We start from the raw sequence: 26,790 nt of genomic DNA, 5'->3' as shown, positions 1-26,790 counted from the left end.
TTTTTTGTTCTTTTCTTTTTTCAATTATAATATACAATAATTACTTAAATCTACAGGATTTAAAACAAAATAACAACAAAACAAACATGTTTGTTTTGTTTTAACAAACATGCCTGCTTTGTTTTAACAAAATTTCTTAAATACAGGGTAAATTTTATTGCTACAATCTATATTTACAATTTTTGATATGTTTGTAAATTGTTTTTAATATATTAATCTCTTCAGAAAAAATCAAATTGTTCAGGTAGACGGGAAGTGGAATTTTTAATATATTAAGATTATCATAAAATTCGTTTATATTTACTGATTGATGTGAACATTCGAGGAGAATATGTAGTAGATTACCTTCTTTTCCACACTCACAGTTAGGTGACTCTGTGAGACCCAGACTGTACATATGAAGGGGGGTAAGAGCATGATTACATCTCAATCTATTTATAACTCTTATGAAATGGCGATTTGATACAGAATGAAACCATCTTTTAATGGGAATTTCAGGTCGCATTTGTTTGTAATCACTACCAGTTCTCGTGTTTCGATAATACCTTTGCCAATTTTCTTTTTGGTGTCGTCTACTAATAATATCAATATCCGAAATGGGTAGTAAGTTCATGGGAAGTTCTTCGCCTATTTCTAGGGCGGATTTGGCTAGCCTGTCTACTATTTCGTTACCCCTAATGCCTGCGTGTCCCTTTATCCATGATATAATGATGTTTTTTCCTAAATTTGCAATTTTATTATAAAGAGTCAAGAATTTGTTGAATATGAAGTTTAATTCTCGTGTACCTAACTTTTTTTATTTGCGTACACGTTAGCGTGCACCTAGACACAGCGAAATTTGTCATCAGAAAAATAAAGAAAATAAATTTTATGGACCTGGCAACCAGGGTTGCCAATTTAGTAGATTTTCTACTAGATCTAGTAGAATTTCTTGTGATTTAGTGGGAAAATTTTAAATCTAGTAGATTTTAGAATCTGGTAGAAAATATAGTAGATTTTAGTAGGTTTTGGTTGTGAGAAAGGAATCTTTTATTTTGACAAATGACAATGACATTAAATATTTTTATTTTTGTAAAAAATTATAAAAATAACCTCTAAAATGTGCTAAAATTCTATTTTTGTTACGTTACCTGTAATATATATAAAAAGTAAAAAGATCATGAAAAAGAGTAAAACGTTGAATTTAATTAGTATTTTGTCATTTAAAGAGTAAGATAACCCATAATACTCATCCTACAATATTATGGAAGTGCATTTAGAAAAAGTACTCTATTTTAGGAGTTGTCAAATACTTTTGCATATTATGGATTATGGGCACATAAAATGGGGAATTTATGGACAATGTATTGTTAGGGAATATCCAGTTCTCAACTACCTATTAATGACACCATAGCAGAATCTTCGACAGCAGTTGAAGTGCTTTTTAATCAATCATAAATTGCTTCAATTGTTATTGAAAGAAGGTTTGGTATTTTAAAGAGATTTTTCGTATTAATATGTGAAATAAGATGCAATGCAACATACCTTTTGTTCCAATAATAGCAGCTTTACAAATATTGCAGTTGTTTAGAGAAAACATTGAAATATTGGCAACTGAGCCTGCGGTTATTAATTCATACAAACTGTGGCAGTACATTTATACATTTTTAACCAGGAGAAAGTCTAGTGCAACTTTTTGTGTAGTGTGTGTTTGTTTGTTTTAAAATGTTGCCATTTAAGGTAAATACAGTAAAACCTCCGTTAACCGAAACCTTTTTAACCAAAACATCGTTTAACCGAAATGGCTGACAGTTTCAATAATTTTGTCAATATAAAGGAAATTAATCAAAAAGCAATAAAATCAAGGAAAATGAACATGTTTCGAGTATTTTTTAAAGAATTCTTCTATTTTCTTTTGTGTTTCCCTTTGACAATGATGTTTTGTAGCTATATCTCTCCAATACTATGTAATCTGATAAAAGAAGAGTACAAAAACAATGTCATTTTTAACTGAAATTCTTGTTATCCAAAACAGCCTATCCCCAATTATTTTGGTTAACGGAGGTTTTACTGTAAATGGCTAATGTTGATAATATATTATTTTTCTTGGACTGCAGTTTGTTAATAAATTTATAAATACATAGGTACATGATATTGGTGTTTGATTTGAAGTATCATTTAAAGTATGCTATATCACATTCCGTTAAAAGAACTTCCACAGCTAGCAAAAATGTATGAATAAACAAATTGTTTTAAAGGACAAAAAAATAATAAGTAAAGGAATTGGATTTATGGTGTTTTTTTTATAGCACATTTAAATAAACAAATGCTGATGGCATGCAAATGAAAGTGTAATACTTTTGGTCTTAGTTCAAAACTTTATATATTCTAATGCATAAAGTATTAAAATTTAAAAAATAAATACTTAAACCTTTCTTTTATTGTATTAACCTGTTTATATTGTTAATACCATTTATGTTATATATCTGTTGTATTAAACTCCTACTTTTGAATCCAGCATTTTAACAAATTCTAAACTTTTCCACAATGTCTCGTCTCAAGAATGATATTTGTGCATTCAAATTAATTTACATTGCATCTTAAATACCTTAGATTGCATATCAACCAAAGGATAACATGGAACAAACACCTCCAAATGAAATGCAGGCAGTTGGATCTCAAGTTCAGACAAATGTACTGGCTCCTTGGTAGGATATCCAAATTGTCATTAAATAACAAATTACTACTATACAAAGCCATGTTGAAATCAATTAGGATGTATGGTATCCATCTCTGGGATTGTGCTAAATTAACACACATCACAACCATACAGAGATTTCAATCAAAAGTCTTTAGACCAATTACTGGCGCACCCTGGTATGTCAGTAATCTCACAATGATCTGAATATTCCCTTCGTAATACATGAAATACAGCGTAAAGTGACCAACCATGAAAGTCGAACAAGAAACCAAGACAACGAACTGATCAAACATATCTACCAATGGACGAATACACAGAAGACTCAAGCGAACGTGGCTACAAGATTTAATAAAACAGTGAAATAAACCTATAAGACGAAGCATCATTGGATGCTCCTCCTTCCTTGCTTAAAATTTCATTCAAACTTACTTAAAACTTTTAAGAAATTGATTGTAAATAAAAGTTCATAAGGAGAAAAAAATATATACAAATGTTATTTTAATTCCGATATACCTACCTTTAAAGACATTACAAAAGACAGCACACATACCATTGTAGGTTTAGAATTAGAGGAAATTGAAAATATTTTAAGTAGTTGAGTAAATGTTGTTTAAGTAAATGAATTTTGTACAAAATATACGATTTGATATTTTTTGCCTAGAACTTATAGTTGTCTTTTACATGTTTACATATGGATGCCTCAGAAGTCAAACGGTGTAAGTCACATTCTCCCTAAAAATGACTTATGCGATACAACACTTATAATATAATATTATTATTTCCTTGTTTGTATTTATGAATATGTTACCCATATTATAATAGATAGAGACACTTTATTTCATTTTAATAACTACTTATCCTTTCAGTTAAATACAACTTATTTTTACCTATTTCTTCTTAGAGAGGATATTTTTGTGATATGTGCAATCAGATGAAATTGCCAATGCTTGCAGACTTGCAACATTTTATCAGTAGGGGTTTATTGAGAGTTAGAAATGAACTGTAATGCACTATTTTTACTGGAAATAAGCTATAATTTTATATTAAAATCAGTTTACAATTCAAAACGTTAAACTAACTTAATTTTGAAGTAAAATTTTTGATAGTAAACTGTGTTAAGCACAAGAAAGTGACATTAAAAAAATTAAATGTACAAAATGTATTAGAATTTAAAAAAAAAGGGTAGTTCTTAATCAATGGTATTAGTTAAATCAACTTGTTTCTCTTGTTTTCACCACTTTCTCCTAGAGAGGATATACTTTTCTATAGAATAAGTATTTAACATTTTTTTAATTATTTTTTAGAAGTTTCAATTATGTTGTTTATGTGTGGTTTATGTAAATATAAAAATTATTATATTTTAAATAAACATGGTTTTTGTTGTTTTTAACTATGGAGACCTACACAGAGGAGAGGATTCGAGATAGGACGACCTTGAAATTTTTGTACACAATTTTGCCTGTTTGCTTGGTTTCTCGCTAGGGCGGCGGTGGCGTAGAAATAGATGCTACTTTTGCATTGGAGTGAATGTGAAAATTTCGAAAATAATTAATTATTCGTAGTTAATATAAGATTATTGGTTTTGGTGGTTAATATTATTTAAATATGAGTGCCAAGAAAGCTTACACTAAAAGAACTTGCTTCGTACCGGGATTTATATCGAGTTATCGTTCCGATAAAAAATTCAAAAGGGAACTTAACGAAGTTAATAAAGACTTTTTATAAAGATTTGTCTTTATGTTATTTATAACGTTCGTGGATTAAACCTATTCGTTTGTATGTTATTTCCTTCGGTGTAAATAAAATTTGTGCCTATTATTGGTTTTTATTTTAACCTGAAAATTATAGTGATAATAGTAGGACGATCTTGAAAGTTTTTCTGTCGAAACAATGCATTTTTTGAGACAAAATATTTCACAAAAATTAACATTAATTTTATAAAAGTCAGACTATCGTCTGCGTAGTTTATAGACATATATTTTTATTAACTAAATTTAAACATCTGATAGGTAAGCTTTCAGAATATAGATAAATGAAGTATTAAAAAAAAGCAGTTTAAATTTTGATAAAAAGAATACCTAATTAAAAAAAATTGATCAATAAACTTCAAATTATTTAAATAACTTTTTAAACTTTTTAAAAACAATTACGTACAGTTAAGTCAATTTTTTCAACTAACAAACTTTTTAATATCAGTTACAAAGATATTAAAAAATTAATTTGCCGTTGAAATACCATTGGTATATAAATGTGGCAGTTAGATAATGTGACAAAATATTTCCGCTTCAAAATAAGCTGTCCTACATATTAAAGTAATGACAAATTTAAATTTGATGTCACATCTCCATCTACAATGGTATATAAAGAATACACTTTTTACCACACGTCGATATGTTATAAGGTTAAAATAATTTATTTTTGGCATAAAACATATTCAGCTACAATCCACCAATAAATTAATGTCTAATTACGCTAAAAACAAAAATAAAATGAGTTAAATATTAAATAAGTCCATAAGAGCTAATGTATTTGTAGCACCTATTCGAACACTTGCGCCTCTAGCGGCGATTGCTGAAAGTTGAATTAGAGGTTGAAAAGTTAGCCCACAAACGATGCATTGCGTTTCCACTCCTTCTTACAGGTCTCCATATTTTTAACATATAATAACCTGTCATCTGTCATTTCTTCTTCTTTTTTGGGCTGTCATATGTCATTTCTTCTTCTTTTTTGGCTGTCAAGTGTCATTTTGTGAGCAAATAATTTAGTAGCATTTTTGGTAGATTTTATCCTCCATCTAGTAGAATTTAGTAGATTTTATACCTAAATCTAGTAGAAAACGACGTTCGGTCGTTGGCAACACAAGAATCTACAGGTCGAGCAAGTCTCGTAAATTTCACGATTGCGAGCCACGCTTCACGCAACCGTGTTTGCGTACTTGTATTTCGAGTTGCGTGGTCGTGCGGAGTTATATTTACCAAATTTAAATCCGTTCCAACATGCTGTCAAAATTAAATCAATATGGCTACTGGGTGTAAAAGATAAATCTTATTCTATCTGTTCTTAATGAGTTTTAGATAATTTTAGTTGTATTTCTTTGTAATTTTGTGTTGTACAAAGATTAATTTAACATTTTCTCTGGAAGTATTAATTTAGAAAGATAATTATGCTTCATTGGTGTTGTGTTTTGAAGTGTGAAATGCAAAGTAATTGTGATAAAGTTCACTTTTAAATCTGAGAGACAACAATGGTTAAATGCAATACAATGTACAGGTTTTACTAGCGAAATGAAAAGTTTCCTGTCCTGTCTGCTGTAATCATTTTATATCTGGTAAGTTACAATTACAACAGTAACGATTTTTGAAGATGTTAACATTTTAATCTTATAGGAAAACCAGCCGACTTAATCGATAATAACAATCTCCAGATTGGGTTCCTTCAATAAATATGGGCTATAAACACAATGAAATAAGTTCCCCAAAATCTAAAATGGAGTGGTATCAAAGGAGAATTAAAGGAAAAAATATTCATATTGAAATTATTTATAAGGCACTGGACTATCTTAAATTCTACAATAATACTAGGTGGGTAAATGATTTTAGACATTTTTCATTAAGAGTAGATTAAGATTAAGTAGATTTTCATTCAGTAGATTTAAGACTTGTTTACACAGGTAGAGTAATGATGCAAGTACTTGATAGAGTAGAGTAACTCTACCTGTAAAAATGCTCAGCACAGTAGAATAGCTGGTAGAGTGTATAGTTGGAGTTAAAGTAGAGTGACTAGCAACCTATGGCAAAGTAACTACTCTATGACCACCACTACTGCCAAAATGTCTACTCGGCTGCACACTCTACCCATGGAACACGCTCAATTATGGCAGAATAGAGTAGGTAGGAGAGTACATGGGGGCGCTGTCATTCTGGCTGGAATTGTGTTTTGTGTAAATAGTGAAAATGAAGTTCACTGAAGATGAAACTTTAAAACTTGTAGAGCTATAATACGGCGAATACCAGTGTTTATGGAATTTAGGTAGTGTATACTACAGAAATAAAAGTTTGCAGCAAGCTGCGGAGGATGAAATCGTCGAAAGAATGGCAAAGAGGGCTTTGGAGTTGAACGAGTAAACACAAGAAAAATATGTTAAAATGGTCAAAAGAGCATTGAGGTTGGACAAATTCACTAAGGGATACAATACAATGGAGTGATGAATCCAGATTTGAAGTTTGTGCTAGAGTCGAGTTGGATACAGTAGGAGTCGAGTTATACGCAGGAAAAGTAAAGCTTTTCAGCTTAATGTTTTAACAGAAAAGTCAAATTTCCTACGTTTATCATGGTCTGGGGCAGCATGTCATCGAATAGTTTGGAAAAATTGCATTTTATCGATGGAATCTTAAATACGGGCAAATATTATTTGAAAGTTTTAAATAATTTTTTACCGATTGTGGAACAAAGTCGTTTCAATAAGTTTTAATTAGCGAAAGATTTTGTGTTCCAACGAGATGGCGTAGTGTACCACACCTCAAAAAAGAGTTTAAACTGGATTGGTGACCAGGGTATACTACTTCTGGAATACGTTTCTAACAGTCCCGACTTGTCCCCGAGAAAAACTTTTGGTCTCTTTTTTACGCGAAATAAAAAAAACATTGAGGAAACATCCTGCTAGATCCGTCAAAGAATTGAAGCAAAACTTGCAAAAAATATGGGATCCATTTACACCAGAGTGTTGTCAGAATTTTATAAAAACTATGCCTCGAAGAATTTTAATCTAATTAAAAATAAAAAAGATGTCATTTAGTTGTAAACTTCCACATTTGTTTTGTTAAAATTAGATACTTTTTGCGTTTTTTTTTAATTTGTTATTCTGTTTAATTAATCGTTCTTCTTAATTTAAAACATATTTTGTATACTTCTGGAAATCCAAAAATTATCGATGAATTAAAACTTTCAAAGTTTAGGTATGCTGGACTTTTGTTTTTGTTCTATAAAATTGGATTTTCTCTTAAATCTACAATGGGCCAACTGATACGGGAAGGGGCTCGTATCTCGCTGTTCACTGTAATTAAAATCTGTGCACAAGGGAATTTTAGTTATTAAAAAAGCTGCAGTTTAGTTATCTATCATTTTTTTCGCATCTCTAGTGTTTTCGGAGATATTTTGAAGTAAAAGGTGAAAAATAGGAAATTGCAAAAAATCAATTTTTCTTTAAACTCCAATTTTTCTAAAATTAGGCCTTTTAAATAGGTCAAACTTCTTGGCTGTATTGATAATACAAGTATAAAAGGAATTAGAGAAAGGTGAAGACCAATTTTTAATTAGGAGGGTAGTTAGGGGGTTGTTTTCACTGATTTTTTCATAGAGAAAAGCAGGTACCGACCTTTTTTGATCATAAGTCGCTTAAGTTTCATGCTAGAAACTTTTTATTATTATTTTTGAAAGGTCTAACTGCGTAGTTGAAAAAATATTACTTAAGTTTTTCTCGAAAAATGCAAAGTTTTTCCGTTATTTGGCTTTTAATATTTCAAATTATGCACTTGACGAAAAAAGCTAACTTTTAACATGCCGTATCTCGGTTTGTATTGGTCTTAAAGATATTACAGAAAAATAATTTGGTTTGTGTTACTAAAAGATACAATGTTGACATCTACAGTTTTTAATTAAATTTTTCGAGGTATTCTCAAAAAAACACTCTAATAAAGTCGATTTTTTCGTCGAAAAGCTGTTACTTTCAAGCGCGAATAACTCGAAAAATATTAGTTTTACGAAGAAAATGTAAGAAACACTTTTTCTTAGAACTACTATTTACATTGATTTACATGGTTAAAATGTAATAAAAAAAGAATGTGTGTGTACTTTGTACGCACGTAAGAAGCTATACTTCTAAATATGATTTCAATGAAATAAATATACTTTCGTATTTTATTTAAAGATTAAATTAATTTTTACTTACTACTTTCCAAAAATTTTTATTAAAACAATACAAAAAATTAAAAAAAAGATTAGAAAACACAAGGATTTGAACCGGAGACCTCTTGATCTCCAGCCCAACGCTCTACCACTGAGCTATACCCTTTTGTTTATACGGGCTACAAGATTTGTCAGACATAGTGACGTGACAAACATACGAAGTGAATTATAAAATACTTTAATTATTACTTATTATCTTATTCCCGAGGTAGACAAGTCCAAATACACAAAAATTATAATAATAGTTATTTATGATATAAATGTTAAAAGCACAATTTTAAGGCACGTATGTGAAAGATTCGCTTCGCTCATTCTGCAATTCACATGAGTGCCTTAAAAATGTATTTTTTAACACCTATATCATACAATATTTTTTCTACAAACGTCTTATATATCAACAATTATAATTTATTCATTCTCAATTACAGCACAATACCTACAAAAACTTTTACTTGAACTTGACTGACATTCCTTTTTTATATTTTTCTTGACATTACATCAAAACTGCCTATACTGTCAAAACGTAAATCATAACAACTATAGAATAACATCTACTTTTGTTGTTTGTTTGGGTTTATATGACTGCGGACACTAAATCCATTCGCCTAAACATCTACTTTTATTTTTGTATATTCTAACAAATTTTAATAGTTTTTTTTTCTACAAACGTGTTAAAAATGCAATAATACAGTTTAATGTTAACATTAATATTAATGTTATTAACATTAATATTAATGTTAATAAATGAAATATAAATATTTTGACGTTTCACAATTTGACAATTCAGTTTTAACTGCAGTGCCTTAAAATTTTTAAAACAGTGGTGCTTTAAAGTAGCATTTTTAACGCTCCTATGGAGTGCTATAAATTGCATTTTTAACACGTTTATAGAAAAATTTATTTAAAAACACTAATATATCCTTTCCACACCTTTTCTGGACTGATACATACATAAATTAAAACATTTAGTAACGAACTCCATACTGTCTGTGTGCGCATGCGCGCAGATTAATAAAATTTCACACTCAATCGCGCCTAAAGAAGTATAACTTCAAAAATTCCCGCCCCCGAGATGGAGTGGCAACCACCTCCAAGGTTTTAGCGTACAGCGGCATGATATAGAAAATGATCCTTGGGGTATTCCCTAACGTCTGTGAAAATTTCAAGTAAATACATGCTGAACGAAAAAATTACGAGCCAAAATGCTTCATTTCCTCGACTATTCGTCCAAAAAACCATTTTGCGGTCCGCATCAGCATTATATTTTGTAAATAGTTTTCTCCTTATTATTATACTATTATAATAGTTAATTTGGAATTTAAGTAAACTGCTATGTAAAATTTTCATGTGCGTTTTTTATGTTCATTTCCTCTCTAGTCCTGTCGCCAGGGGGTACAACGGCCTCCTTTATTCAGATGGACTTACCCAAGTTTTTTATGTATTTTGGCCCGTAGAACACGAATTTTTTGGGTAACAGTTGATCCGGATGTCGATAAGATTGTTATAAACAAAGAAGTTGAGGACTTACATAACAGCGATTTCTTGCAAAACAAGACATTTTTTTTGTATTTTTTGGGCCATTCTAACCAAAAAATGTTCCGACAAGTTTTTTTGTAGGATGCATAGTTTTCGAGATAAACGCGGTTGAACTTTCAAAAAATCGAAAAATTGCAATTTTTGAAGCCGAATAACTTTTGATTAAAAAATAAAATAGCAATTCTGCTTACCGCATTTAAAAGCTCAAGTCAAAATCTATCGGTTTTGAATACATCGATTGCTAAAAATTTATTTTTTTATTGTTAAAAAAAGCTATAAACACATATAGTTTCCCGTGCCTAATACATGCGTTTTAACGCATGCTGCGTAGAAATCGCGTCGCTTGCACTTGTACCTACTCTACCTACTCGTTCGATTTTAAATGAGAAATCATTGACAACATCACTCAAGCACTTGGTGTTTATAGCTTTAACAATAAAATAATAAATTTTTAGCAATGCAAATAACTAAAACCGATATAATTTGACTTGAACTTTCAAATGCGGTAAGCAGAATTGCTATTTTATTTTTTAATCAAAATTTATTCGGGTTCAAAAATTGCAATTTTTCGATTTTTTGAAATTTCAACCGCGTTTATCTCGAAAACTATGCATCCTACATTTTTTGGTTAGAATGGCCCAAAAAATATAAAAAAATGTCTTGTTTTGCAAGAAATCGCTGTTATGTAAGTCCTCAACTTCTTTGTTTATAACAATCTTATCGACATCCGGATCAACTGTTACCCAAAAAATTCGTGTTCTACGTGTCAAAATACATAAAAAACTTGGGTAAGTCCATCTGAATACAGGAGGCCGTTATACCCCCCCTGGCGACAGGACTACTCTACATGTTAAGTGTGAGTACTTTTCAGCTCTAAAGGCTATAGCTGGATAAGATGGTAAAATCTGCACTCGGCTGGATTCTTAGTTGGGATTGGGCAACCGAAAGTACATAATTCAAAAACCCCCTAACCAAATTTTTACCTCCCTATGTGACCCCAGGTGTCCCCTATCGAAAAAATGTGTTTTTTCGAAAAACATTTTTTTTGAGCGATCTTTTAATTTAAAAAATGTGAAAAAAATTGTGAATGTATATTATTATACCCGAAATCACACTGATTTTTTTCAGATTTTTTGGATCAAAATTGATGCCAGAAAAAATTTTTGAATTTTTCAAAAAATTTTTTAAGTTATTTAGGTAATTTTTGGCTAGCTCCGACATAATTTTTTTAGTGTATTTTTTTTCGTTCTTTTGAATGGGTCGAATTCGAAAACACCCCATTTTTTCGTTTCCCCCCCTCCCTCATATTTTTAGTGTTTACTGAGGGATCTTTTTAAAAAATCTGAAAAAAATTATGAACATACATTGATGCTCAAAACATACTGATTTTTTTTCAGATTTTTTTGATCAAAATTGAGGCCAGAAAAAAATTTTGAATTTTTCAAAAAAAAATTATGTTATGTAGATAATTTTTGGCTAGCTCCGACATAATTGTTTTTAGTGTATTTTTTTCCGTTCTTTTGAATGGCTGGAATAGTTTTGCCATTTTCTCGCCGGAAATTCCTCAACATTCGAGAAAAGCCCCATTTTTTGCCCCCCCCCCCCAACCCCCTCATATTTTTAGTGTTTACTGAGGGATCTTTTCTTTAAAAAATCTGAAAAAAATTATGAACATACATTGATGCCAAAAACATACTAATTTTTTTTAGTTTGGATCAAAATTGAAACCAGAAAAAATTTTTGAATTTTTAAAAAAAATTTTAGGTTATGTGGGTAATTTTGGGCTAGCTGCGAAATAATTATTTTTAGTGTATTTTTTTTTCCGTTCTTTTGAATGGCTGGGTTAGATTTGCCATTTTCTCGCCGGAAATTCCTCAAAATTCGAAAAAACCCATTTTTTGGTTTTCCGCCCCTCATATTTTTAGTGTTTACTGAGCGATATTTTCTTAAAATAATCTGAAAAGAATTATGAACATACATTGTTATGCCCAAAAACATACTGATTTTTTTTAGATCTTTTGGATTAAAATTTTACCCAGGAAAATTTTTTGAATTTTTCAAAAAAAATCGGTTATGTAAGCAATTTTTGACAACTTCGAAATAATTTGTTTATTTTTTTTCGTTCTTTTGAATAACTGGGTTAGATTTGCCATTTTCTCTCCGGGATTTTCTCACATACAGTTTTTGGTGGACAAACGTCCACCTTTTTATGTGATTTTAGAAAACTACGGAACGTATCCCTACTTTTTCAATGCAAGTAAAGTATTTTTTATGTGATTTTTTTATATGCGCTTTTCTGTAGAACGTATCCACCGCATAAAACGAGACCTTACTGTATACCATTTTAAACAACCGTAATATTATAAAAAGTACTTTTTTATACGAGGGTCGTTTCTTTTTCAACCTCCGTTTGTCCATAAAAAATTCCCGTGAAGCGTTTCGCCATTGCGGTGCGCAGTGGACGACAGCGCATCTCCCCCGCTACACTCTACATTAATCCCGACTTCCAGGCATCAGTCTGTACTGTGCTACACATGAAAAAAACTAGGCCGCGACAATTAGTTCTCCCGCCAAGTGTGAATTACGCGCTGTCATTCGCTTTTTGCAGGCAGAAGGCAATAGTGCAGCTGCAATTCATCGAAGGATGTGTCAAGTGTACGGAGAAGGGTTTATGAGTGATGGAGTTGTGCGTGAATGGTGCCGAAAATTCAAAGAAGGACGAAATGATGTGCATGACGAAGGGGGTCAAGGTCGCAATTCTGTCGTTACAGATGAGCTTGTTCAACGTGTTGATGAAGCGGTGAGAAACAACCGTCGCTTCACTTTGACATCGTTGGCAATGGAATTTCCACAAGTTTCATTTGACACACACACTTGACACATCAAGGATGTGTCAAGTGTGTGTGTCAAATGAAAGCGAATGACAGCGCGTAATTCACACTTGGCGCGAGAACTAATTGTCGCGGCCATGTTGTTTCGTGTGTAGCACAGTACAGACTGATGCCTGGAAGTCGGGATTAATGTAGAGTGTAGCGGGGGAGATGCGCTGTCGCCCACTGCGCACCGCAATGGCGAAACGCTGCACGGGAATTTTTTATGGACAAACGGAGGTTGAAAAAAAAAACGACCCTCGTACTAGTGTAATTTTTGGAATTATAATTTTAACAGTTAATACCCTACTAAAATTCATATTTTATTCTTTCGAAACATGTTGTGTCCTGTATATAACAAAACCGTGTTATTATAAAAAGTACTTTTTTTTATTATAGTGTAATTTTCGTAATTTTAAAGCATTTTATATCGTCAAATTATTTTATATTGTCTCCTATAAAAAATAAAAACGTTTTATTATAAAAAAGTTCTTCTTTATAAAAGTGTAATTATTTTTATTTAATTAATTGCAAATTTACAATCTACTCCACACTAATAAGTAACTAGTTTATATTTTGTAGTATGCATGTGCCGGGTACCATCAGCAATGGCTCTCCGTACAGTTACTCAAGTAGGTCTTCTGGCCAGATTCGTTTCTATCATCTAACGGCTGATCGAATACCTACGTTTCGGCAGATTGTCATGATCTGATGTCCGTTCTTTGTATTTATTCAGTCTAGACGACATTTCATCTTTTATTAATGGGATTTTTAGATCGCTATGTAAGGTTAGATTTGTTATATACCAAGGTGCTCCATATATCATACGAAGTGTCTTGGACTGAAATGACTGTAATATTTTGATATTTGATGGCTTGATACATCCCCAGAGCTCAATCCCATATGTTCAAATTGGCTTTTGTATATGTTTGTAGATGGTCAGTTTGTTTTCAAGTGATAGTTTGGACTTTCTATTGAGTAACCAGTACATATTTTTAATTTTCAAATTAAGTTGGCTTCTTTTTGTTTTTATGTGTGTCTTCCATGTCAGTTTCTCATCCAAGTGGAGTCCAAGATATTTTACCACAGTTTTTACGTGGATAGGGTTGTTGCTTATGATAACTTGAGGTGGTCTGCTTTTTCTTGTAGTAAATTTTATTTGGGCAAATTTATCGGTATTAACACTTATTCTCCATTTATGTATCTATCTATAAAGGATATCCAGGTGGTATTGCAGCTTCTCAGCTGCTCTCGTCAGGTCTACGTCTGAGGTTATTATTGTAGTATCATCTGCAAATGTAGCTGTTATAATATTGTCGGTTTGTGGGAGGTCTGCAGCAAAAATTAAATAAAGGAAAGGGTCAAGTACGCTACCCTGAGGAACTCCCTATTTTATAGATTTATAAGCAAGTTATAAGCAAGGCTCGGTGCCTAGCCCTTATTTATTTTATTCTCATTAGTTTTGGACCAGATAACAGCGAAACTACAAGGTAGTATTCCATGGTGCCTAATGTATGCTGATGATGTAGTGTTAATAGGAAATAGTGAAAGAGATTTAAAACAAAAACTGGAACAGTGGAGACAAGCTCTGAAGGAAAAAGGTAGGGTAACTTAGTAGGACAAAAACAGAGTATTTGGAATGTTCATTTAAAGATGGAGTTACTACAAATAAAATGGTATCTTTGTATGGTGAAATGATTGTGAAAAGTAATAGTTTTAAGTACCTAGGATTGGTATTATAGAGTAATGGAGAAATAGATGGAGATGCATGCAGTAGAATTAGGGCTGGATGGATGAAGTGGAAAGAAGCGAGTGGTGTGTTGTGTGACAGAAAAATTCCAATGAAGCTGAAGGGAAAATTCTATAAAATAGCCATAAGACCGGCTATGATGCACGGAACTGAATGTTGGGCAGTGAAAAAGAAAGAGGAACAACGAATGCATGTGGCGGAAATGAGAATGCTTAGATGGATGAGTGGAGTGACAAAGAAGGATAAAATTAGAAATGAGTATATTAGGGGAAGTCTAGGTGTGGCACCAATTGATGCCAAAATAAGAGAGCATAGGTTAAGATGGTTTGGTCATGTTCAACGTCGAGACGTTAATCACACAATACGAAAAATAGCTGAAGTGCAGATTCCTGGAAGGAGTAGGAGAGGAAGACCAAAGAAGGCCTGGGGGAGACGATAAGGCAGGACATGTTGGTAAAGGGGATTAACATTGATATGACCCAGGATAGAATTGTGTGGAGAAATGCAATTAGGGAAGCCGACCCCGCATAGGAATAAGGCAAAGAGAATGATGACTGGGGAAAACCTCACAAGTACAAAATTTGTTTTAAGCAGTTTAACCAAGCAAGTACTTTGAAAAAAACATTTGAGATTGCACACTTAGTAATGTGGACTGGGAATATTCCCTCAGTCATTATATCTTCCCAAAAAGTGGAAATTTATTAAAAATCCTGCTTATTTTTAACATTTTAGAATTTCAGCTGTTTTTTGGAATGCATGTGTTTCAGTGTGATCTGTTTTAACAAGATTGTACTTTTTTATCTGAAAATAATGACATAGGGAGGTACTACAGCATTGTCAATGGTTATTAGGTCTATTTTTAAAGCAAGTCTGAAATGTACATTATGTTTAAAGTGTTGGCATCTGAACGTAAATACCGCAATTCTTTGAAGTTGACAGGAAAAGACCCTTTGGGAAAGTCCTCTTTTTTTGCTTACAGAGTTTACAATCAAACAAAGTCGTTCTACAAACATTAGCTGTTAGTAAAAAAGCTGAGTTGGAACCAAGTATGAAAAGAAGACTACTTGATGATCGGATCTTTTGGACCAGAATTGGGAAATAGATATATTTGCTCGATCCTATTGTAGACCTCATTATTGAACCACAAATTCACAGAGTTGTGAGAAAGTTGGATGACCTGGAAAAGATTATAGCCCTAAACTTGATATATGTAGTCGAGGAAAAAAAATAACAGCCAAATTCAAGGAGAGAAAAGATTTTGGAATTGGAGATATTCACTTGGCAGCTTTTTTGCTAGATCCAAATATGCAGGGAAGTTCACTCGATTCAACGCAGTTGTTGGATGCCATGGGCTTTATTTGCGAATGTGCTCAAAACATGAATATCGTAATGAAAGTTTGGCCGATTATAGCGACAAACAAGGGCTTTTCTCGAGAAAGTTTATTTGGGAGGGAGTTGGTGAGGAGGCAACTATTAGGTCTCTTTTGTGGTGGAGGAGACTCGGACTTCCGATTTAGCCGATGTGGCAATAAGGATCCTGAGTGCCCCTGTCACTTCTGCCGCCACTGAACGGACATTTAGTACCTTCTCCTTGATGCACTCTAAAAAGAGAAATCGTTTATCATCAGAGCAAGCAGCCAAGCTTACCTACCTTGCTTACAATCGGAAACTAATGAACTGCACTCAAAAGGAAGGGTCTTTAAGCTGAATGACGTCAACCGATGGTAGGCTAAATAAGGATGGACCTGACGAAGAGAAGGTCGACGACGAGGTTGTGCAAGATGAAAGCCATGAGTATGAGGACGAGGATTGTCCATCAAATGGATGTAAATGACAGTGAAAGTGAATAGACTCTGATAATTTTATGTCACTATGTACTTACAGGCATATTCGTTTGTTTTATATCAGTAATAATTGTTAATTCTCTAAAAAAAATTCACTAATTACATTTGAATTTATTCAAATATCTGTGGCAAAAAGTTCATCTAATGCCAACCCCTCTTTGTGAACACACACACATTTGAATTTTTAAACTTGAGAATTTGTTTTTTTTTTTTTGAGTGAATTTGATGGCCTTGGCCGAGCCAATTAGCCAGACATTTTGTTATTTTAAAAACAAACAAATTTGATTTTTCAATCAGAGGAATTTTTTCTGTATTTCTAACTCTAAATACATAACAAACTAAAATTATTATCTACAATTATTATCTAAATAATACTCTGTTTTGGTTGTTCATTTTTTTTTTGTAAATTTTTATTTTTTTTTGTATTTTTTTTGCATTTTTTTTATATTGTTAATTTGTTTTTTTTTTATTAATTTTTTTATTGTTATTTTTTATAAATTGTTTTTTTTTACTACGCTAAGACGTAAACCCGATTCTTCCTCGCGGAGGTTTACATCTTCTTAGTTTTTTTTTTGCATTTTTTATTTTTTTTGTTTTTTTTTGCATTTTTGATTTTTTTTTTTTTGTTTTTTTTCTTTTCTTTTTCTCTTTTTTTTTGTTCTTTTCTTTTTTCAATTATAATATACAATAATTACTTAAATCTACAGGATTTAAAACAAAATAACAACAAAACAAACATGTTTGTTTTGTTTTAACAAACATGCCTGCTTTGTTTTAACAAAATTTCTTAAATACAGGGTAAATTTTATTGCTACAATCTATATTTACAATTTTTGATATGTTTGTAAATTGTTTTTAATATATTAATCTCTTCAGAAAAAATCAAATTGTTCAGGTAGACGGGAAGTGGAATTTTTAATATATTAAGATTATCATAAAATTCGTTTATATTTACTGATTGATGTGAACATTCGAGGAGAATATGTAGTAGATTACCTTCTTTTCCACACTCACAGTTAGGTGACTCTGTGAGACCCAGACTGTACATATGAAGGGGGGTAAGAGCATGATTACATCTCAATCTATTTATAACTCTTATGAAATGGCGATTTGATACAGAATGAAACCATCTTTTAATGGGAATTTCAGGTCGCATTTGTTTGTAATCACTACCAGTTCTCGTGTTTCGATAATACCTTTGCCAATTTTCTTTTTGGTGTCGTCTACTAATAATATCAATATCCGAAATGGGTAGTAAGTTCATGGGAAGTTCTTCGCCTATTTCTAGGGCGGATTTGGCTAGCCTGTCTACTATTTCGTTACCCCTAATGCCTGCGTGTCCCTTTATCCATGATATAATGATGTTTTTTCCTAAATTTGCAATTTTATTATAAAGAGTCAAGAATTTGTTGAATATGAAGTTTAATTCTCGTGTACCTAACTTTTTTTATTTGCGTACACGTTAGCGTGCACCTAGACACAGCGAAATTTGTCATCAGAAAAATAAAGAAAATAAATTTTATGGACCTGGCAACCAGGGTTGCCAATTTAGTAGATTTTCTACTAGATCTAGTAGAATTTCTTGTGATTTAGTGGGAAAATTTTAAATCTAGTAGATTTTAGAATCTGGTAGAAAATATAGTAGATTTTAGTAGGTTTTGGTTGTGAGAAAGGAATCTTTTATTTTGACAAATGACAATGACATTAAATATTTTTATTTTTGTAAAAAATTATAAAAATAACCTCTAAAATGTGCTAAAATTCTATTTTTGTTACGTTACCTGTAATATATATAAAAAGTAAAAAGATCATGAAAAAGAGTAAAACGTTGAATTTAATTAGTATTTTGTCATTTAAAGAGTAAGATAACCCATAATACTCATCCTACAATATTATGGAAGTGCATTTAGAAAAAGTACTCTATTTTAGGAGTTGTCAAATACTTTTGCATATTATGGATTATGGGCACATAAAATGGGGAATTTATGGACAATGTATTGTTAGGGAATATCCAGTTCTCAACTACCTATTAATGACACCATAGCAGAATCTTCGACAGCAGTTGAAGTGCTTTTTAATCAATCATAAATTGCTTCAATTGTTATTGAAAGAAGGTTTGGTATTTTAAAGAGATTTTTCGTATTAATATGTGAAATGAGATGCAATGCAACATACCTTTTGTTCCAATAATAGCAGCTTTACAAATATTGCAGTTGTTTAGAGAAAACATTGAAATATTGGCAACTGAGCCTGCGGTTATTAATTCATACAAACTGTGGCAGTACATTTATACATTTTTAACCAGGAGAAAGTCTAGTGCAACTTTTTGTGTAGTGTGTGTTTGTTTGTTTTAAAATGTTGCCATTTAAGGTAAATACAGTAAAACCTCCGTTAACCGAAACCTTTTTAACCAAAACATCGTTTAACCGAAATGGCTGACAGTTTCAATAATTTTGTCAATATAAAGGAAATTAATCAAAAAGCAATAAAATCAAGGAAAATGAACATGTTTCGAGTATTTTTTAAAGAATTCTTCTATTTTCTTTTGTGTTTCCCTTTGACAATGATGTTTTGTAGCTATATCTCTCCAATACTATGTAATCTGATAAAAGAAGAGTACAAAAACAATGTCATTTTTAACTGAAATTCTTGTTATCCAAAACAGCCTATCCCCAATTATTTTGGTTAACGGAGGTTTTACTGTAAATGGCTAATGTTGATAATATATTATTTTTCTTGGACTGCAGTTTGTTAATAAATTTATAAATACATAGGTACATGATATTGGTGTTTGATTTGAAGTATCATTTAAAGTATGCTATATCACATTCCGTTAAAAGAACTTCCACAGCTAGCAAAAATGTATGAATAAACAAATTGTTTTAAAGGACAAAAAAATAATAAGTAAAGGAATTGGATTTATGGTGTTTTTTTTATAGCACATTTAAATAAACAAATGCTGATGGCATGCAAATGAAAGTGTAATACTTTTGGTCTTAGTTCAAAACTTTATATATTCTAATGCATAAAGTATTAAAATTTAAAAAATAAATACTTAAACCTTTCTTTTATTGTATTAACCTGTTTATATTGTTAATACCATTTATGTTATATATCTGTTGTATTAAACTCCTACTTTTGAATCCAGCATTTTAACAAATTCTAAACTTTTCCACAATGTCTCGTCTCAAGAATGATATTTGTGCATTCAAATTAATTTACATTGCATCTTAAATACCTTAGATTGCATATCAACCAAAGGATAACATGGAACAAACACCTCCAAATGAAATGCAGGCAGTTGGATCTCAAGTTCAGACAAATGTACTGGCTCCTTGGTAGGATATCCAAATTGTCATTAAATAACAAATTACTACTATACAAAGCCATGTTGAAATCAATTAGGATGTATGGTATCCATCTCTGGGATTGTGCTAAATTAACACACATCACAACCATACAGAGATTTCAATCAAAAGTCTTTAGACCAATTACTGGCGCACCCTGGTATGTCAGTAATCTCACAATGATCTGAATATTCCCTTCGTAATACATGAAATACAGCGTAAAGTGACCAACCATGAAAGTCGAACAAGAAACCAAGACAACGAACTGATCAAACATATCTACCAATGGACGAATACACAGAAGACTCAAGCGAACGTGGCTACAAGATTTAATAAAACAGTGAAATAAACCTATAAGACGAAGCATCATTGGATGCTCCTCCTTCCTTGCTTAAAATTTCATTCAAACTTACTTAAAACTTTTAAGAAATTGATTGTAAATAAAAGTTCATAAGGAGAAAAAAATATATACAAATGTTATTTTAATTCCGATATACCTACCTTTAAAGACATTACAAAAGACAGCACACATACCATTGTAGGTTTAGAATTAGAGGAAATTGAAAATATTTTAAGTAGTTGAGTAAATGTTGTTTAAGTAAATGAATTTTGTACAAAATATACGATTTGATATTTTTTGCCTAGAACTTATAGTTGTCTTTTACATGTTTACATATGGATGCCTCAGAAGTCAAACGGTGTAAGTCACATTCTCCCTAAAAATGACTTATGCGATACAACACTTATAATATAATATTATTATTTCCTTGTTTGTATTTATGAATATGTTACCCATATTATAATAGATAGAGACACTTTATTTCATTTTAATAACTACTTATCCTTTCAGTTAAATACAACTTATTTTTACCTATTTCTTCTTAGAGAGGATATTTTTGTGATATGTGCAATCAGATGAAATTGCCAATGCTTGCAGACTTGCAACATTTTATCAGTAGGGGTTTATTGAGAGTTAGAAATGAACTGTAATGCACTATTTTTACTGGAAATAAGCTATAATTTTATATTAAAATCAGTTTACAATTCAAAACGTTAAACTAACTTAATTTTGAAGTAAAATTTTTGATAGTAAACTGTGTTAAGCACAAGAAAGTGACATTAAAAAAATTAAATGTACAAAATGTATTAGAATTTAAAAAAAAAGGGTAGTTCTTAATCAATGGTATTAGTTAAATCAACTTGTTTCTCTTGTTTTCACCACTTTCTCCTAGAGAGGATATACTTTTCTATAGAATAAGTATTTAACATTTTTTTAATTATTTTTTAGAAGTTTCAATTATGTTGTTTATGTGTGGTTTATGTAAATATAAAAATTATTATATTTTAAATAAACATGGTTTTTGTTGTTTTTAACTATGGAGACCTACACAGAGGAGAGGATTCGAGATAGGACGACCTTGAAATTTTTGTACACAATTTTGCCTGTTTGCTTGGTTTCTCGCTAGGGCGGCGGTGGCGTAGAAATAGATGCTACTTTTGCATTGGAGTGAATGTGAAAATTTCGAAAATAATTAATTATTCGTAGTTAATATAAGATTATTGGTTTTGGTGGTTAATATTATTTAAATATGAGTGCCAAGAAAGCTTACACTAAAAGAACTTGCTTCGTACCGGGATTTATATCGAGTTATCGTTCCGATAAAAAATTCAAAAGGGAACTTAACGAAGTTAATAAAGACTTTTTATAAAGATTTGTCTTTATGTTATTTATAACGTTCGTGGATTAAACCTATTCGTTTGTATGTTATTTCCTTCGGTGTAAATAAAATTTGTGCCTATTATTGGTTTTTATTTTAACCTGAAAATTATAGTGATAATAGTAGGACGATCTTGAAAGTTTTTCTGTCGAAACAATGCATTTTTTGAGACAAAATATTTCACAAAAATTAACATTAATTTTATAAAAGTCAGACTATCGTCTGCGTAGTTTATAGACATATATTTTTATTAACTAAATTTAAACATCTGATAGGTAAGCTTTCAGAATATAGATAAATGAAGTATTAAAAAAAAGCAGTTTAAATTTTGATAAAAAGAATACCTAATTAAAAAAAATTGATCAATAAACTTCAAATTATTTAAATAACTTTTTAAACTTTTTAAAAACAATTACGTACAGTTAAGTCAATTTTTTCAACTAACAAACTTTTTAATATCAGTTACAAAGATATTAAAAAATTAATTTGCCGTTGAAATACCATTGGTATATAAATGTGGCAGTTAGATAATGTGACAAAATATTTCCGCTTCAAAATAAGCTGTCCTACATATTAAAGTAATGACAAATTTAAATTTGATGTCACATCTCCATCTACAATGGTATATAAAGAATACACTTTTTACCACACGTCGATATGTTATAAGGTTAAAATAATTTATTTTTGGCATAAAACATATTCAGCTACAATCCACCAATAAATTAATGTCTAATTACGCTAAAAACAAAAATAAAATGAGTTAAATATTAAATAAGTCCATAAGAGCTAATGTATTTGTAGCACCTATTCGAACACTTGCGCCTCTAGCGGCGATTGCTGAAAGTTGAATTAGAGGTTGAAAAGTTAGCCCACAAACGATGCATTGCGTTTCCACTCCTTCTTACAGGTCTCCATATTTTTAACATATAATAACCTGTCATCTGTCATTTCTTCTTCTTTTTTGGGCTGTCATATGTCATTTCTTCTTCTTTTTTGGCTGTCAAGTGTCATTTTGTGAGCAAATAATTTAGTAGCATTTTTGGTAGATTTTATCCTCCATCTAGTAGAATTTAGTAGATTTTATACCTAAATCTAGTAGAAAACGACGTTCGGTCGTTGGCAACACAAGAATCTACAGGTCGAGCAAGTCTCGTAAATTTCACGATTGCGAGCCACGCTTCACGCAACCGTGTTTGCGTACTTGTATTTCGAGTTGCGTGGTCGTGCGGAGTTATATTTACCAAATTTAAATCCGTTCCAACATGCTGTCAAAATTAAATCAATATGGCTACTGGGTGTAAAAGATAAATCTTATTCTATCTGTTCTTAATGAGTTTTAGATAATTTTAGTTGTATTTCTTTGTAATTTTGTGTTGTACAAAGATTAATTTAACATTTTCTCTGGAAGTATTAATTTAGAAAGATAATTATGCTTCATTGGTGTTGTGTTTTGAAGTGTGAAATGCAAAGTAATTGTGATAAAGTTCACTTTTAAATCTGAGAGACAACAATGGTTAAATGCAATACAATGTACAGGTTTTACTAGCGAAATGAAAAGTTTCCTGTCCTGTCTGCTGTAATCATTTTATATCTGGTAAGTTACAATTACAACAGTAACGATTTTTGAAGATGTTAACATTTTAATCTTATAGGAAAACCAGCCGACTTAATCGATAATAACAATCTCCAGATTGGGTTCCTTCAATAAATATGGGCTATAAACACAATGAAATAAGTTCCCCAAAATCTAAAATGGAGTGGTATCAAAGGAGAATTAAAGGAAAAAATATTCATATTGAAATTATTTATAAGGCACTGGACTATCTTAAATTCTACAATAATACTAGGTGGGTAAATGATTTTAGACATTTTTCATTAAGAGTAGATTAAGATTAAGTAGATTTTCATTCAGTAGATTTAAGACTTGTTTACACAGGTAGAGTAATGATGCAAGTACTTGATAGAGTAGAGTAACTCTACCTGTAAAAATGCTCAGCACAGTAGAATAGCTGGTAGAGTGTATAGTTGGAGTTAAAGTAGAGTGACTAGCAACCTATGGCAAAGTAACTACTCTATGACCACCACTACTGCCAAAATGTCTACTCGGCTGCACACTCTACCCATGGAACACGCTCAATTATGGCAGAATAGAGTAGGTAGGAGAGTACATGGGGGCGCTGTCATTCTGGCTGGAATTGTGTTTTGTGTAAATAGTGAAAATGAAGTTCACTGAAGATGAAACTTTAAAACTTGTAGAGCTATAATACGGCGAATACCAGTGTTTATGGAATTTAGGTAGTGTATACTACAGAAATAAAAGTTTGCAGCAAGCTGCGGAGGATGAAATCGTCGAAAGAATGGCAAAGAGGGCTTTGGAGTAAACGAGCTTAAGCAAAAAATTAAGAATTTAAGGTGCACTTATAATCAAGAGTGTTTAAAAATACAAAAATCGGTTTCACTATACTAGCATCAGTACTATACTTGTACTCTCCTCATGTGAATGGTATCAAGCCATTTTTGGTAGAGTACTACCGCTACTCTACTCTCCTCAAAACTCTACCCATGTAAACAAGTCTTTAGAAACAGTGGAAAATGAGGTAGCTAGTAGAGTAGTAGTAGAGTAAACTATACTGGTTTAGCAAATTACAATGTTTTAAGGTAATACAGTAGCGATAAACAGGTAGCCAAAACGTGTTCCAAGATTGTCACTGTAATTTTGAATATTTTTTCGAGGCATTTGGCACACGTATTCGTAAAATAATAAAGAATGGCGGTACAGAGCCCAATTTGAAAAATATATTAATATGTGGAAATTACTCTGTAATTATACAATATTTAAAAAACGAGCCTGTACCGCCATTAAGAAGAACAAAAAAATACACTTTCTTCAAATAAACTTTTTTATCCGATGCCTAGATTTTGTGTAATTTTGGAACTACTAATGAAATAAAAAATTTTAGTAGTTCCAAAATAACACAAAATCGGATAAAAAAGTTGTATTTGAAGAAAGTGTATTTTTTTGTTCTTCTTAATGGCGGTACAAGCTCGTTTTTTTTATATTGTATTTAATTACAGAGTAATTTCCACATAATAATATATTTTTCAAATTGGGCTCTGTACCGCCATTCTTTATTATATTACGAATATGTGTGCCAAATATCTTGAAAAATATTCAAAATTACAGCCGCAATCTTGGAACACATTTTCGCTACCTGTTGATCGATACTGTTTCCTCTTAAGATAGTTTTAATAGTTATTTATGCTATAAGTATTAAAAGTACAATTTTAAGACGCGCATGTGAAAGTTAACTTGAAAAAATAATTTTATTAATGTTTTGACTTCCACATCAGATGTCATTGTCAAAATACAAAATATTTATTATTATTAGGTTTGTTCTAGCAAACAGTCAAACTAGTCAAAAACCATCAGCAAACAGTTGGTCAGTAAAAGAACATAATACAGTCACCAGTGCGATCCCCTCTACTCGCGCTGGTCCACTATTCGCTGATGGTTTCAAACTGATGCTAGAACAAACCTATTATTATTATGCATATCATTATCTGTAAATAATATTTCTTCTGATTGTTAATTGTAAAGGATAGAAAAATTACCATTTATTTCATTTTTTTTAGAATCAGCTGAGAGAAGTGGTCTACAAAAAACCAGGAAGGAAACGGAATATGTGGCTACGAAAGGCAAAAGAAAGGTTTACAAAGCAAATGTGACACATTTTTTTGAAATATTTAGGAATATCAGTAAATTGCATTAAAAAAATGTATGAAAAGATTTTGTTCAATAAAAATGTTTATATTTATCAAGGATGTATTATTTGGTATGGCCACATATCGTCAGTGATGTAATAATACATCCTATCTGTTTTTTCATGAGTTTTGTAAGAGAGACTAAAAACTTGTCTTAGGGTCACCTCCTGTTTTCATATGATATTTTTTGACTTGTTTTGTAGTAAATTAAACTATCTATGAACTACAAAACAAGTCAAAACTTACATATGAACACAGGAGGTGACCTTAAAACATGTTTTTCCATCTCTCATACAAAACTCATGAAAAAAACAGATAGGAGGTATTGTCACATCAGCAAGGATGTACAGTGATAAGTGCCCTAATAACCGGCAAAATATGGGCAACATATTTAGTTGTGAGATAAAAAGAAATGAAACTAGTCGAGCTGGGAAATTTAGCGAAATTAACCTTTAAATTTACGTTATATTGATCCCACCTTTACACATATCGGAGGAGTATGTCAACTAAAACTGTCACTGTGACAGTGGTAGTTTCCAAACTCGTCTGATACGTCTGAAGGTGGTACACAATCAATACAATCTAAATGTATAAGTTAATATCGCTAAATTTCCCAGCTCAACTAGTTTCATGTCTTTTTATCTCACTACTTAATACATCTTTTGTGCTATTTTGCCGGTTATTAGAGCACTCATCACTGTATTTCTGGTATATCCAGGGAATGTCTACAAAATATATTTTGAATGTCCAGAGAACATTCGTGGACATTCATGGAATGTTCCAATAAGACATTCAGGTAATGTTTAAAATGCTGACACAGGATTTTCCTGGGATCTTCAGGGAACATGTTTTCGGGGATATTCCAGGAATTTTTCAATGTCTGTGTACCTTCTATGGACCTATATGGAATATTTTGGTGTTATTACCGCCGCACTCCACTTGCGATTTGTAATCAGGAAGATTGAACACATTGTTTCAAATACAAGTCAATCCATTTGTGACTAAATAATCATGGATTGACTTCTATTTGAAAGAATGTGTTCAATCTTCACAACTACAAATCACAAGTGGAGTCCGGCGCTTAGGGCTACTTCCTCTTCGGTATTATGTATTATACTACAGAAATCAGGAACTTTCCTTCTAAATATATGTATGCATCTTGGCCATCAAACATTTTTTTAAGGGGTTACATAGGTCTTGTGGGTAAAAAAAGTGACTTTTTAAAAAAATTATATCTCGAAAACTAAAATTTATTTTTATTTATAATTGGAACATGTAAAAGTATAGTACTTAAGGTAGTCTCAAAAAAAGTTTCAGCC

At 31.4% G+C, this 26,790-nt stretch overlaps 1 protein-coding gene and 1 long non-coding RNA gene across 3 annotated transcripts in view; one reads left to right on the top strand and one right to left on the bottom strand.

The window, feature by feature from the left end:
• Window positions 1-26,790, bottom strand: part of LOC126885657 (uncharacterized) — a 148,869-nt gene that overhangs the window by 110,620 nt on the left and 11,459 nt on the right. The window lies entirely within an intron of this gene.
• LOC126885662 (uncharacterized) lies at window positions 4,180-25,446 on the top strand. Of its 2 annotated transcripts, none has more exons than XR_007698425.1 (3): window positions 4,180-6,008; window positions 6,067-6,261; window positions 25,343-25,446. It is a non-coding gene; the product is annotated as an uncharacterized LOC126885662 (long non-coding RNA). The 2 variants fall into 2 exon arrangements; XR_007698426.1 differs by lacking the exons at window positions 4,180-6,008; window positions 6,067-6,261 and adding exons at window positions 21,566-23,303; window positions 23,362-23,556.

Source organism: Diabrotica virgifera, chromosome 1, assembly GCF_917563875.1.
Source record: "Diabrotica virgifera virgifera chromosome 1, PGI_DIABVI_V3a".
Taxonomy (NCBI): Eukaryota; Metazoa; Arthropoda; class Insecta; order Coleoptera; family Chrysomelidae; genus Diabrotica; species Diabrotica virgifera.
This window is presented reverse-complemented; position numbering and strand designations above follow the sequence as displayed.